This window comes from Phyllobates terribilis, unplaced genomic scaffold, assembly GCF_046119375.1.
Source record: "Phyllobates terribilis strain yellow unplaced genomic scaffold, ASM4611937v1 Scaffold_4__5_contigs__length_816908805, whole genome shotgun sequence".
In the NCBI taxonomy this organism is placed as follows: domain Eukaryota; kingdom Metazoa; phylum Chordata; class Amphibia; order Anura; family Dendrobatidae; genus Phyllobates; species Phyllobates terribilis.
The window spans coordinates 216,986,247-217,001,634 of NW_027362764.1; the positions used below are offsets into that span (position 1 = coordinate 216,986,247).

Here is a 15,388-nt window from a genome sequence, read left to right on the forward strand (position 1 = left end):
GTTCCTGCTACCCCCATCATCCACGTCGGCTGCCCTGAGGCCATGCCCCTCCCGTTGGGGGTTATACCATCCACGCTGCACCATCCTTCCACCGGCCTCAGCGGTCTGCCCTGCAGCGGCAGCTCCATAGCTGCATTCAACAGGTGGCGTAGTCGTCCATCATCTACCGCTGATACAGCGCCACTTAGTCTGACTCCCTGGGCACGGACCGGATCACCGCCACGAGACTACAACCCTCAAGAGATCCGGCTCCGGGTAAGCTCCCGCGTGCGCAACGCAGCGCGACACAGGCCCAGGGGCGCGTCAGATGTACTCTGCAAAACAGCCTTGTAGGGGGTACTCTGAAAGCAGCCTGTGTGGGCTTACTCTGCCAAACAGCCTTGTTGTTTTTTTTTTTTGTTTGTTTGTTTTAATTTGGGGAGGCCCAAAAACATTGGGAATGGCAAATAGAATGAAAAAACTGTGGTGGAGTATAACAATGGCTGGGTGCTGCTGGTATACTTCTCTTTTCAGCCAAAGGTACGGACAAGTCTTGTGGGATCCACGCCTGGTTCATTTTAATGAATGTGAGCTTGCCCACGTTGGCTGTGGACAGGCAGATCACACCAACTGGTGTGCTAATCACACATTCCAACAGTACACTTGCCACATGGCAGGCCAGCACCTCCAAGGTGTAAAGGGCAAACTCAGGCCATATGTCCAATTTGGAGGCCCAGAAGTTAAATAGGGCAGACCCATCACTCAGTATCTGGAGATGTGCACATCCATCATGTTGCTGAAACAGTCATGCTCCTGGATTTGATCCCTTGAACTTGTGTTCTGTGGTCAGCTTCTCTTTCTGCCGAGCCACAGGAGACACACCTTTTCTCTGACTGTTTGGGTTCTGTTTTCTCTCTAGCTTAACACATGTGTTTTCACTTGTCCGCCTGTCACCTTTTGGGTTCAGCTTTATTTTCTGTCCCCCAGAGAGCATTTCCTGCTGGTGATAGATTCATTTGTATGTTCTGACATTCTATTGATGTTTGAAGCCAATCCGTGAGCTTTCAGCTAAGGATTTTCACTTTACTGTTTCTTTGCTATACTTTGCACATATATTCAGTTTATCTTTAGTAAGCAGGCAGTATATATATATATAGTTCTTGCTTTAGTCTTTGTTTGGTATTTTGTTATTTACTTTACTCACTCTGAGATCTTTTCCTTTGTTTAGCACACTTCTCCTTTTGAAGTTAATTCACACACTGCGCCGCCCTCCAGTTCTTTAGGAGGAAGGTGAAGCAACTCCGAGTTGTCATCTCCTAGTTCTGTGGTTAAGGCTATCTCTGCACCCACAGGCACCACTAGGGCATGCAGTGTTAGGATATCTAGTCTTAACTGCAACCGTCAGGGTCAGTTGCATTTTTTTAGTGTATAACCTATTAATCCCGAATGAATTGCTACACAGGCATAACAGAAACACTGCCTCCTGCTAATACAGACCGTATCAGATGGTGGTGTTGGATGTTGTGGTGTGTTGAGGAAAAGATTTTGGCCATGTTAACTCTCCCTTCCGAGGTGATGTTGGCGCATGAGCTGCATTGGCAAATTCCTCCTCTGCCTTGTACTTCAATTAAGCCCCTGCTGTTAGGTGGGGATGCTGTCAATAATGCGTCTACCAGCTTGGATTTCCACATTTTCCAATCACGCTCCAGGAATGGAAGTAAGAATGGCATGCTGTGCTTGTAGAAGGGATCCATCAGGGTGGCCACACAGTAATCAGCACTTGTAACAATCCGGGCAACTTGGCAGTCATTGTGCAGGCACAGCAGCATGCATTCGCTTATGTGTGCCAGACTGCCCAGAGGCAACGACAAGCTGTCCACAGTGGGAGGTATATCGTCTGTGCCCTCGTTATCCCCCCAGCCATGCTCCAGTGATGCCCGGGAGCTGCTTTGAGTGCCACCCTGCTGTAAACACGGTTCCTCCTCCTCATTCTCAAAAACTGTCCCCTGGCTGGACAATTGTGTGACGCCTCTCAAGCCCTGCCCTGAGAAGATGGGGTACTCGGAGCCGGGTCAGATGTTGAGAAAGGGGGGATGCAGTCGTGGCCTTGACCCGTTCAGTGCCCATCGCCGTCACATTAAAAATGATGTTAGGGCTATCCGGGTTGAGTGGTAATTTATGCACTACGCCACCTGTGGTGTCTGGTGATTCGCCACCAGCGCCGCTACAGTCCGCTGAGGCCCGGTGTCATGGCGGCTAAAGTTCTCGCTGCTCCCCACAGGCGGAGCGCGGCCTCAGGGCAGGCAAGGCAGGATAACGGGGGGTAGTAGTGCGGGAGTAGAGACGCGGGCACCGTGTCGCGTGTTATGGCGCGTAATGAACAGTCCGGAGGCCAAAGGGATGAATTTCCAAGGCTTTACTCACAGTTCTCATAAGCAGCACAAGGCTTCTCCCTGCTCCTCGCGGAGTCCTGCGGCCACCAGGGACGGGGGTCCGACAACCTCTGAGGAAGTCCAGTGTCCGGCAGCGTCCCTACTCCAGAGTGTTCCTGCACTACAGACTTTACCCCTTCCCGTCTGTGCGTGTGTGGATAGGCCGGGTCTCCCTCTGAGCTCCTCTCAGGTGTACGGCTCGGGTGGCAATTCCTCTCCTTCCCAAGGCCGACAGGATCCTCAGGGCCTAACCGGGCTTTCCCGTCCTGGACATAGAGTATGAGGTCGGGTGTCGGGGGCCGGTACCCCTCTTGCATCCGGAATCCCTCTGAATAGATCAGGTAGGAGATGACAGGTGGCGAACTCCGCTCCGTCTGCATCCTCCCCGGGATCCTTCTTGATCCTGGTCCTTGGCCGGGTTGAGACATTCCTTGTCTGCAACCTCCCTCTCGTCCCATGGATTGGGGTACGAGGGCTGTGTCCCATACCGGTGCAGGCCCACACAGGATCTGCGCTCCCGGAGGGAAGTCACATTAACACACAGTAGATGACAGCACAGTACGACCACTTGACAGACACACTGTCAGAGACCACACAGGTCTGAAGGGCTGGACAGGTCCACACAGGACTAGAGCAGAACCAGTAGAAAGACCAAAAAGAACCAAAAAGGACCAAGATCAAAGATGGCATTCTATTAAATATAAAATTAGAAGTGTAACTAACTAACTGTTCCTCCACCCACACCCACTAACTGGTTCCTACCACTTTGTGTTCCCCAGTCTCCCTGTAACCAAGGGAGCAGCACCTAGTGCATACTAGCTCCCTTTGGTGGAAATGTGGTGTTGGATGCAAAACTAGGTAACTACCATCACACCGGACTTACCTCAGAGGAGGAACACCACACTCCATTAAAGAAGTGCAGCATTCCTGTGGCGGCCGAACCCTCAGGGGCGCCACATTTGTGTACCTGGCCGGTGTTGGTACAGGAACCCACCCTCCGAGGCATCTGTGGACGACTGGACTGATAATGGTGTAAATGGTCCTTGTTCCTCCTCCTCCTCTGCCACCACCTCATCCATCCTCACCTGAAGCGTTTTTTCAAGCTGGCATAGAAGTGGGATATTAACGCTGATGATGGCGTCATAAAGGATTTCCATGTTGTTGGAGTACTTGAAGCAGCACAACACGGCATATACGACTGGCATGAAGGTCAACTTGGTGGTGAAGTGGTGTTGTTCCACAAAGCATTTCACCTGTGCGTGTTGCAGCTGAAACTCCAATATCACCAGTTGCTGCTCACACAGTATCTCCAGCTTATACAAGGTGGAATTCCACCTTGCGGGTACGTCGCATTTGAGGCAATTAGCGGAAAGGCAGAAGTGACACAGACAGATGAGCAGTAGGGTGAGATTGCCAAAAGCACACACAGACGGCCTGCACTTTCTGCAGCAGCTCTGACATATCTGGATAATATTTCAGGAAGCTCTACACCACCAAATTTAGCAGATGCGCCACACAAGGAATGTGCATCAAACCGGCTAGGCCCAGAGCAGCTACGATATTTCGCCTGTTATCGTACACCACCAGGCTGGGCTTGAGGTTCGGCAGGACCAATAACTCATCTGTCTGTTGTTTGATCCCCGTCCACAGCTTCTGCGCGGTGTGGAATTTTTTACCCCAACCAGATAAGTTTCAGAACAGCCTGCACATGGCTGTGCTGAAGTTGGTCCGGATGAGGAGGCGGTGGAGGAAACGGAGTAGGGAGAGGAGGCAATATGGACAGAGAAACATCCAGCAATCCGCGGTGGTTGTAGGACATGCGCCAAAATGCTTTCTACCTCAGAACCAGTCACCACAACATTTACCCAGTGGGCAGTTAGAGAGACATATAACGTCCCTGCCCTTTATTACTGGTCCACGTACTGGTGGTTATGTGGACCTTTACACTGATGGCGTTGCACAGTGCACACCTTATTTTGTCCACAACATGTTCGTGCAGGGCAGGGGTGGGCCGCCTGGAAAAGTAGTGGCGACTGGGAACCACGTACTGTGGTTCACGTGTTCCCAATGTATTGTTAGCCCTTTAGAAATCACTTGTAAGGCCACATGTAGAATATGGGATCCAGTGTTTGGGGAATGTCCAGCTGAACACTTCAATGGGATGGTGTGGAGATGCTCGGTGACATTGCTGGTGGTGGTATTGTCACATCCTCTATTTGCAGGGAGCTAGGTGGCCCTGTTGCTAAGGAGTGGAAGGAAGAGGCCGAGACTACAGCAGAAGAGGGAGCAGAAGGTGGCTCCAATTTATTGTGGTTTTTCTGGTGTATACTCCATGCAGTTCATGCTTTGCATTCAGATGCCTCATCATGCAGGTGGTGCTCAGGTTAAAAACATTTATGCCTCACTTCCGTCTCTGACGGCACAGTGTGAAAAACCACCCATGTCTTGTCAGGGAGCTCCTTTGAGCTAGCTTTGTTGTGCTCAGTTCGTCAGCGTGGTGGGCAGTAGCAGCCGACATACTGGCTAGAGGTCACCCTGCTCCCTTTTTTGCTGTGCCCACCACTTCTTCCTCCGAACTGCCCACCTCACTCGGATGGCCTTGACTCCATGTAGGGTCAAGGACCTCATCATCACATTATCCCCCATCGCATCATCACACCTCTCCGTCTGTCCATAACTCTGCTGCCTTACTAATCCACTTCTGTCCTCACTACTCCTCCGCTTCTCCCTTCTGCAAATCCCTTCATTGTCTCCCAATTCCACAACATAGACACTTCAAGCTACTAACACTGACCTACAAAGCCGTCCATAGTCTGTCTCTCCCATATATCTCTGAACTAATCTCTTGATATCTCCCACCATGTAATCTCTAGTCCTCCCAAAACCTCCTTCTCTCCTCCACAATCTTATGTTCCTCATCTAATCGCCTGCAAGACTTCTCCTGAGTATCCCCCATTCTCTAGAATTCTGTGGCCCAACACATCCGATTATCCCCTACTTTCGGATCTTTCAAGCTGAACTTGAAAATCCATCTCTTCAAAAGAGCTTACAGCCTGCAATGACCTCGCTGCTTTCTCACCACTACCACAGCTGCTGCCTCACCAACACTGCATCTGCTACAACCCCTGAACCTACTGTCTCCTTCCCCATTATCCTGTTTTATATAAGGCCTCAAGGGTCGGGTCCTCTCCCCTCTGTACTTGTCACTATTAGTTTGTTCATTGAAATTTCTATTTGTGTTTTGTATGTAACCCCTCCTCATGGACAGCACCATAGAATCAATGGTGCTCTAAAAATAAATAATAATAATTCCTGCATGATAATCCATCCAGTCCTCACCCTCACCCTTCTTGCCAGTCTGAACACAGCAGAAAGCAGCAGCAGTTGGCACCTGTGTTTCATCCCCATCATCATGTGAGATGTGCTGCTGTGGTCCGCTGACCGTTTGCACTACCCCTCCCACGTACTCATTCTCAAACAGAACAAGTGGTTGGGCATCAGTGCACTCAATCTCTTCCACCTGTGGGGCAGGGCCAGGTGGATAGCTCACGGAACCACAATCAGCGGAGTCTGCTTGTCTGATTTGCAAGGGGGTGAGGTGAAAGACAGATGCCCATGGACCGCAGGTGCAAACTCTGTACTTTCAGCAGGGGACTGGGTGGAAGGCAAAGTAAAGGAACTGAAGACACCCTCAGCCATCCAATCTAAAACCACCTCTACTTGTTCTGTCCTCACCATTCGTCCAGCGATACTTGAGCCTCTGAAATTTTGCAGAACGTCCTGCGTGCACGAGAGGAAGGTATTTTATTTGGGAATGTAGTAGGCACAGATCGACTACGTCCTCTCCCTGCAGCAGGTACGCCACCAGCTGCAACACGGCCACGTCCCCTATTTGATGCTCTCCTCATTCTGCCCACAAGCCCGCCCGAAGCACAAGTATGTTCCTCATCATAGAGACAGACACAGAGACAGGGTGGGCATGCAGGCAGATCTTTTCTTGCTGATCTGGTCTAGAGCACCAAGGAAAGACCCTGCCTACAGTCCCGCCCCAAAGCACGGACATATCATTAACTCAAAACTGCAAACACTTATTAAACAAGAACCACAAGATGGATTTCTTCATCTCAGGTATCATATTAATCAGTGCAGCAGCCTCAACATGACACTGCCTGTAGTTTACTTCACAAAATCCAGCTGACAGGTTCGCTTTATAGAGGACCTTTCACCAACTTTTTCATGTTGAACTGGATATAATAGTGGCTGAAGTGTGGAATAGAACATTTTGTTGTTTTGGGTTTTTTTGCTCCAGATTTGAGCAGATTTTGCCCCACTTTAATTTTTTTTCCAGCTTTCCAGTCCATCACTTGATAAAAATGAATGGTATCTTTCAAAAGAACAACTTGTTTCACAAAAAAAAGCTGTCATAATTCTATGTCCATGAAAAACAAAAAAGTTATGGCTCAAAAGGACTTATTGGCTCATATAAAAAGACTTTTACTATTAAAAACACATGATAGTTTGGGGCCCTGTTGGAGATTCGGTATTTGGGCCCATTGTTTTAAAGTTATACCACTGATTACATGTATTGCTCATACTTGCTAAAATGTTAACATGTAAGTACCAAGAGTTGATCATGGTAAGGGGGATTTATTTTCATGCTGTTTGTCTGTATAAGTGGCTCTAGAGAAGAGAAATGTTATTGTCTCTCTATTGACGTATCCCATCTATAAAGCCTTCTATATGTACGTGTGGCCCATGATTAACAGCTATACTATTAAAAGCAAATGTTCTAACAAACAGTTGTGTACAAGTATTAGTTATGTGCATTTCGATCACAATTTTGTGATTTTTTTTTTATCTGTAGAATCCTTCAGTAACTGGTTTGTGCTGCTTTGAAAATGAAATTTGAGTTTGGTTTTCTTGTGGTGGTTATCTGGCTGGAGCTGTCATCTACTCAACATACTGGTAAGCCTATTCATATAAACTCCTGGGAACTGAGCTTCAAATGTAAATTATTTCTTATTATATAATCTAAATACCTTGGTATAAAATAGGTATCACAATTTGTCCCTTTAAGGCATATTCAGTTCACATCTTATACAGTACAGACCAAAAGTTTGGACACACCTTCTCATTTAAAGATTTTTCTGTATTTTCATGACTATGAAAATTGGACATTCATACTGAAGACATCAAAACTATGAATTAACACATGTGAAATTATATACTTAACAAAAAAGTGTGAAACAACTGAAAATATGTCTTATATTCTAGGTTCTTCAAAGTAGCCACCTTTTGCTTTGATGACTGCTTTGCACACTCTTGGCATTCTCTTGATGAGCTTCAAGAGGTAGTCACCGAAAATGGTATTCCAACAATCTTGAAGGAGTTCCCAGAGATGCTTAGCACTTGTTGGCCCTTTTGCCTTCACTCTTCGGTCCAGCTCACCCCAAACCATCTCGATTGGGTTCTGGTCTGGTGACTGTGGAGGCCAGGTCACCTGGCATAGCACCCCATCACTCTCTTTCTTGGTCAAATAGCCCTTACACAGCCTGGAGGTGTGTTTGGGGTCATTGTCCTGTTGAAAAATAAATGATGGTCCAACTAAACGCAAACCGGATGGAATAGCATGCCGCTGCAAAATGCTGTGATAGCTATGCTGGTTCAGTATGCCTTCAATTTTGAATAAATCCCCAACAGTGTCACCAGCAAAGCACCCCCACACCATCACACCTCCTCCTCCATGCTTCACGGTGGGAACCAGGCATGTAGAGTCCATCCATTCACCTTTTCTGCGTCGCACAAAGACACGGTGGTTGGAACCAAAGATCTCAAATTTGGACTCATCAGACCAAAGCACAGATTTCCACTGGTCTAATGTCCATTCCTTGTGTTCTTTAGCCCAAACAAGTCTCTTCTGCTTGTTGCCTGTCCTTAGCAGTGGTTTCCTAGCAGCTATTTTACCATGAAGGCCTGCTGCACAAAGTCTCCTCTTAACAGTTGTTGAAGAGATCTGTCTGCTGCTAGAACATTGTGTGGCATTGACCTGGTCTCAAATCTGAGCTGCTGTAAACCTGCGATTTCTGAGGCTGGTGACTCGGATAAACTTATCCTCAGAAGCAGAGGTGACTCTTGGTCTTCCTTTCCTGGGGCGGTCCTCATGTGAGCCAGTTTCTTGTAGCACTTGATGGTTTTTACAACTGCACTTGGGGACACTTTCAAAGTTTTCCCAATTTTTCGCACTGACTGACCTTCATTCTTAAAAGTAATGATGGCCACTCGTTTTTCTTTACCTAGCTGCTTTTTTCTTGCCATAATACAAATTCTAACAGTCTATTCAGTAGGACTATCAGCTGTGTATCCACCTGACTTCTGCACAACACAACTGATGGTCCCAACCCTATTTATAAGGCAAGAAATCCCACTTATTAAACCTGACAGGGCACACCTCTGAAGTGAAAACCATTTCCGGTGACTACCTCTTGAAGCTCATCAAGAGAATGCCAAGAGTGTACAAAGCAGTCATCAAAGCAAAAGGTGGCTACTTTGAAGAACATAGAATATAAGACATATTTTCAGTTGTTTCACACTTTTTTGCTAAGTATATAATTCCACATGTGTTAATTCATACTTTTGATGCCTTCAGTGTGAATGTACAATTTTCATAGTCATGAAAATACAGAAAAATCTTTAAATGAGAAGGTGTGTCCAAACTTTTGGTCTGTACTGTATATTTATGGCCTTTCTAAAAGATATGCAATAAATGTGTAGTAGAATGGTTGCCAATGCAGAGGGGCATCACATGTCAGGGCCTCATTCCAATGGGACTTAAATCTTCTGTACATTTATTAAATATCCTGCGAATATGCTGTAAATGTACAAGATGGTAATACCCCCTTAACAAAGAGGAGAATTAAAACATTAAAACATAAGAGCAAGGATGCAATAATAATTTATTTTTCCCTGCAGTTCCCATCCACAATCAGAAGCAATGTGTTACTTGAAATATCTCCTAGTCTTTTTTGAGATAACACATTAGCTTTAACGTCTATAATCATCAGCTGTAAAGAACACACTGTTAAGATTGTTATTATGGGCATTATATTGCCTTTTTATATAGCAATTATCACTATTGCAAGGAAAGAACTTTTGCTACATACAGTGTGGAAAATAAGTATTTGATACACTTCCGATTTTGCACGTTTTCCCACCTACAAAGAATGGAGAGGTCTGTAATTTTTATCGAAGGAACACTTCAATTGTCAGAGACAGAAACTAAAAGAAAAATCCAGAAAATCACATTGTATAATTTGCATTTTATTGCATGAAATAAGTATTTAATAGAATAGAAAAACAGAACTTAATATTTGGTACAGAAACCTTTGTTTACAATTACAGAGGTCAGACATTTCCTGTAGTTCTTGACCAAGTTTGCACACATTGCAGTAGGGAGTTTAGCCCACTCCTCCATACAGATCTTCTGCAGATCTTTCTGGTTTCGGGGCTGTCGCCTGGCAACATTGAGTTCCAAATCCCTCCAAAGATTTTCTATTGTACAGTGTCCATTGTAGGACATGATCAGATATCAAAATCAAACATCAGAATGATGTCAGTTTGAGGCTAAATACCCTGTCTGACGAGTGATTCAGATGTGGCACCCCAGGGGTATGGTTTCCACAGTAACAGCAATGTTATGTCTGAGAGCAGGTGGGAGGTCTCTTGGTCAGGGATCCTATGCATGCCACACCTCCTGCCCAGTCCTGGGAGGGGAAGAACTTCCCCTATATAAACCTAGGGCTGAGGCAGGGTTAGTGTGTAGAGAAGAAGTAGAGACAGAGAAGAGAAGCAGATATAGGAAAAGAACATCAGGAGCTCTGTGGGAGCAGTGCTATAAGGAGTCAGGGGCTGGCAGCTGCAGAGCTCGCCCTGACTGAGAAGCTATCACCGGACCCGGAGTCCGAGGCTGTGGGGACTAATCTTTACCCAGCAGCAGAAACCGCCCGGCAGGGGATTTCAGGTCCTCTGGCCAAGAAACCCGAAGGCACGGTCACACGCGTGGGACCAGCACCGCCGTCGTGGAGCGGACGCCACTAGAAGGCCCCGAGTCACCGGCCATACGGGTGAGCACCACACGGTACACTCAGGAACGTGGGCTACTTATACCCGCCTCTAGCAAGGTAGCCAGAAGAGTACAGTCAGTTTGGGAGGCCTACAACTCCGCCTGGCCAGGGGACATCCCATCTGCTCAAGGACTGACCAGGCCCCGATCGCTAGCCAGTACTCCGGGAGGGTCTATCTTTATCACCAGTAAAGACCCTGAACTACACCGCATCGTCTCTGAGTGATTCCTGCTACCCCCATCATCCACGTCGGCTGCCCTGAGGCCATACCCCTCCCGTTGGGGGTGATACTATCACGAGCACAATCCTACCACCGGCCTCAGCGATCTGCCCTGCAGCGGCAGCTCCTTCGCTGCATTCAACGGGTGGCGTAGTCGTCCAACATCTACCGCTAATACAACGCCACTTAGTCTGACTCCCTGGGCACGGACCGGGTCACCGCCACGAGACTACAACCCTCAACAGATCCGGCTTCGGGTAAGCTCCTGCATGCGCAACGCTGTGCGACACAGGCCCAGGGGTGCGTCAACTTTTGGCGTAGTCGGCAGGATCTCGTGCCCGCAACCACCGGGTGCCTGAAAAATACTGTTCAAACTTACCAGTGGTGAAGATTCTCGCCATCCGTGGAGGTTTCCCGCCATCCGGCGCCATCTTCTACCTTCTTCCCGCCATCCGCGAAGTTTTCCCGCCATCCGGCGCCATCTTCTGCCTTCTTCCCGCCATCCGTGGAGTTTTCCCGCCGTTGGACGCCATCTTGAAGACGCCGCGCGGGAAGAAGAGGGGCATGGACTCCGAAAGCGCGCGAGAACTGAAGCCCCGCCTCACGTCCGGACGTTGCGTAAGGTCCTGGAAGGAGCCCAGCAGACGCCGACGTCACAGGAGCGCGACGGAAGGTCCTCAACCCTGACGATCCACTGCGGAGCCGCGGCCTACGGAAGAGGATCATCGCAAGGTAGGCCACGGTCCACTAGGGGGGAGGAAGATGTCGGATACGGAGGAGAGCTTCACTGCCTCAACCCCCGCCAGCGCCACCGCTGCTGCAGTCATGCCTTTCACCATGCCCTATATCCCGGGAGCAGCCTGGCTACCCCAGTACTCAGGGGAGTCACATACCCTGCATGACTTTAGAGAAAAGCTGGATAGCCTCTTCCAGGTGTATCCCCTCACAGAAGAGCAAAAAGTGAGCATCCTGGTGGCCCAATTAACCGGGGCAGCCCAAAGGGAGGTAAAGTCCTGGCCACCTGGGGGGAGGACTGTTGCAGGGATACTAACCCGGCTGAGGGACACCTTTGATACCCGCACCTCAGCCGAGATCAAGCTTAGATTCTACGGGTGCAAGCAGCGAGCACACGAGAGTATAAGGGACTATGCCCTGAACCTACAAGAGGCCCTGAGAGCTATTAAGCAGACCGACCCTGACGGCGTGGGAGACGAGGACAGGCTGTTGACTGAACAATTTATAGAGGGTTTATATTGCAATGCCCACCGAACCCAGTTGCGGTCAATGGCCTTACAGGACCCTCATCTGGGATTTGCACAGTTCAAGGACAGAGCCATCCGGGTGCTCCGAAAACCGGCACCAGGTGGCGTTGTGACCCACAGACGCCCCACTACCACTTACCACCAGGAGGCGGCGCCCTTGTCGGCAGGGCCTGTGGGAGCTGATGCGCAGGCTTTGAACAATGACCCGGCTCCAGACCTGCACCATCAGGTCCAAGAGCTAGCTAAAAGCGTTGCCGCGCTAACCCGAACTGTGCAGTCTTTACAGGTTTCCACTCCAGGGAAGATCCAGCTGGCATCCGGACCGGAGGACATCCCGTGGCGTCGACCAAGGAGGACCCCACCGGCCAGAGGAAGACCCAGCGACCGATACAACGAGGACGGACAACCCATCTGCCGCCGCTGCAATCAACCCGGACATATGGCAAGGTACTGTCCTTTAAACTGGCACAACCTGGGGTAGAGGGCCAAACCCCAGGAAAAAGATCATCAGGCCCATCGAACTGGCGCGACAAATATGTGGGAGGACGTCCAGTCTTGCCTGTGGTACTGGATGGCATCCCTATGAGTGCCCTACTGGACACCGGGTCACAGGTTACCACTATCCCGTACGTGCTCTTCAAGCAGTACTGGAATGACTCGGATATCACCCGCTACCCTGACGACGATTTGAGTATCATCGCCAGCAATGGTCAGCCCGTGCCACAGATTGGATTTAAAGAGGTGACCATTAAAATCGGTAGAGTTGAACTAGGCGGCACAGGGTCTGATCATTGTAGACATTGACAAGCACGAGAGTCACCCAAAGATAACTCTAGGAACTAATGTAATTGAAAATTGTCTTGCAGAGGTGATTTTCCTTTTACAGCAGGTTGCCAAGAACGCCAGCTCCGGCCAGCAGCGAGTGCTCCAGAAAGAGATCCGGGCACTGATGCGACGGCAACAGATAGAACTCTCCGGTGGTGAGATTGGTAGCGTAAGAATGTGTGACCCTTTCCCTATTGCCATGCCCCCAAAAAGTGAAATGATGATTTGGTGCCGGGCAGCTATTGGTCTGAGAGGTAGAGATTACCAGGCAATGGTAGAACCAGTTTACTCAGACAGTAGGCCCACCATTTTGACAGCACGGGGGGTGGTCAATGTACGCCATGGGAGGGTGCCCGTTCGCATAATAAATATCGGGAAGAGGGAAGTGTACCTGCCCCGGTATGCCACGCTAGCCAAATTGTATACCATCAATCAAAATTCCATACAGTCCGTAGAACCCTTGCCTCCATCTTCCCCGGAGGAAAGTAACGGCTCTAAGGAAACAATGGAGGACTGGTGTCAGCAACTACATTTGGGTACTGACTCCACTCCCTCACACCAAAGGCAGGGAGTCTATCGGGTGGTTCAAGAGTACGAGAGAGTGTTTAGTAAACACCCGTTAGACTTCGGGCGAGTCAAGGGGGTAGAACACCACATCCCCACGGGAGACCATCTTCCCATAAAAGAGAGGTATCGACCCGTACCCCCTGCACACTACCAACACGCCAAGGGGATGCTTAGGGACATGAAGGAGGCTGTGGTGATCAGGGATAGCTGTAGCCCCTGGGCAGCTCCACTAGTCTTAGTCAAAAAGAAAGACAACACCATGAGGATGTGTGTAGATTACCGGAAAATCAACCGTATCACACACAAGGATTCGTACCCCTTACCAAGGATAGAGGAGTCTTTGGCTGCTTTAAGATCTGCTAACTTCTTCTCTACCTTGGATCTCACTAGCGGGTACTGGCAGGTTCCTGTAGCAGAGGCGGACCGGGAGAAGACCGCATTCACCACCCCGATGGGACTTAGCGAGTTTACCTGCATGCCGTTCGGACTCTGTAACGCACCAGGAACCTTTCACGGATTAATGGAGTGCTGTCTGGGCCACAGAAACTTCGAGACGGTCCTGTTGTACCTGGACGATGTCATCGTATATTCCAAGACTTATGAGGACCACCTGAAACACCTGGCGGAAGTGTTCGAAGCTCTGGCAAACTACGGCCTAAAGGTAAAACCCTCCAAGTGTCACCTCCTAAAACCAAAGGTGCAGTACCTGGGACACGTGGTGAGCGCTGACGGAGTGGCTCCCGACCCTGATAAGATCACCGCAATTAAGGAATGGCCAAGTCCCTCCAGTGTAAAGGAAGTGCGGCAGTTCCTCGGGTTGGTAGGCTATTACCGCAGATTCATCCCCGGTTTCACCAAAAAGGCAGCTCCTATGCAGGACCTCCTGATAGGCCAGTCCCGGAAGGCCAAGAACCAGAAGCCGCCCTTCAAATGGGAGAAGTTAGAAGAAGAGTCCTTCCGCCAGCTGAAGATGGCCCTCACGGGGGATGAAATCCTGGCGTACCCTGATTACAGCCAGCCCTTTATCCTCTACACCGACGCAAGTAACATCGGGCTAGGAGCCGTACTGTCCCAGATCCAGCAGGGGAAAGAACGAGTAATCGCTTACGCCAGTCGAAAACTGCGACCCACCGAAAGAAACCCTGAGAATTACAGCTCATTTAAGCTAGAGTTCCTGGCAGTGGTGTGGGCAGTCACCGAACGCTTTAAGCACTACCTCGCTTCTTCCCGGTTCACCGTGTACACGGATAACAACCCGTTGACACACCTGGACACGGCAAGACTCGGTGCCCTAGAGCAGAGATGGATGGCCCGTCTGTCCAACTACGAGTTCACAATCAAATACCGGGCAGGACGCTCCAATACCAACGCGGACGCCCTGTCCAGGATGCCAAACCTACCGGACGTAGGAGAAGATCCAGAGGGACTGGAAGAAGTCGAACTCCCCGCGTTCCACCGTCATGGGACTATCCAGTATTCCCATCGGGTAAGGAGTAAGCAAGCCGCTACGTTTAACCCCTTGCCTCACTACAACTGGGAGGAAACGCAAGACAGTGACCCTGCCGTCCGACTGGTGAAGGAGATGCTGACTCGGCCAGAGGCTCGCCTTGACCCAGACGCTCCGGAGGAAGCCAAACAACTGTGGGCTGAGAAGAGTCGACTGTTCCTTTACAAGGGGAAGTTGTGCCGCAGAATGGTTAACTCCCGGACGCATGAACTAATCTGGCAAGTAGTGGTGCCACGAAGAGACGCAGCCATGGTGATGGAGGCATACCACGAAGGGGCTGGACACTTCGGATGGAAGAAGCTGGAGTTCCTGCTGCGCGGGCGGTTCCACTGGGTAGGCATGAGGGGAACCATCGAGAGGTGGTGCAGAGACTGTGGCCCGTGCAACCTAAGAAGGAAGGACCGTGCCAGCCAGAAGACCCCCCTTCAGTCCATCGTCACCAAGCAGCCGTTGGAACTGGTAGCCTTGGATCATGT

At 49.6% G+C, this 15,388-nt stretch overlaps 1 pseudogene; it reads left to right on the forward strand.

Annotated features, from left to right (window-relative positions):
- LOC141265248 (collagen alpha-6(VI) chain-like) overlaps positions 1–15,388 on the forward strand; it is a 341,127-nt pseudogene that overhangs the window by 77,209 nt on the left and 248,530 nt on the right.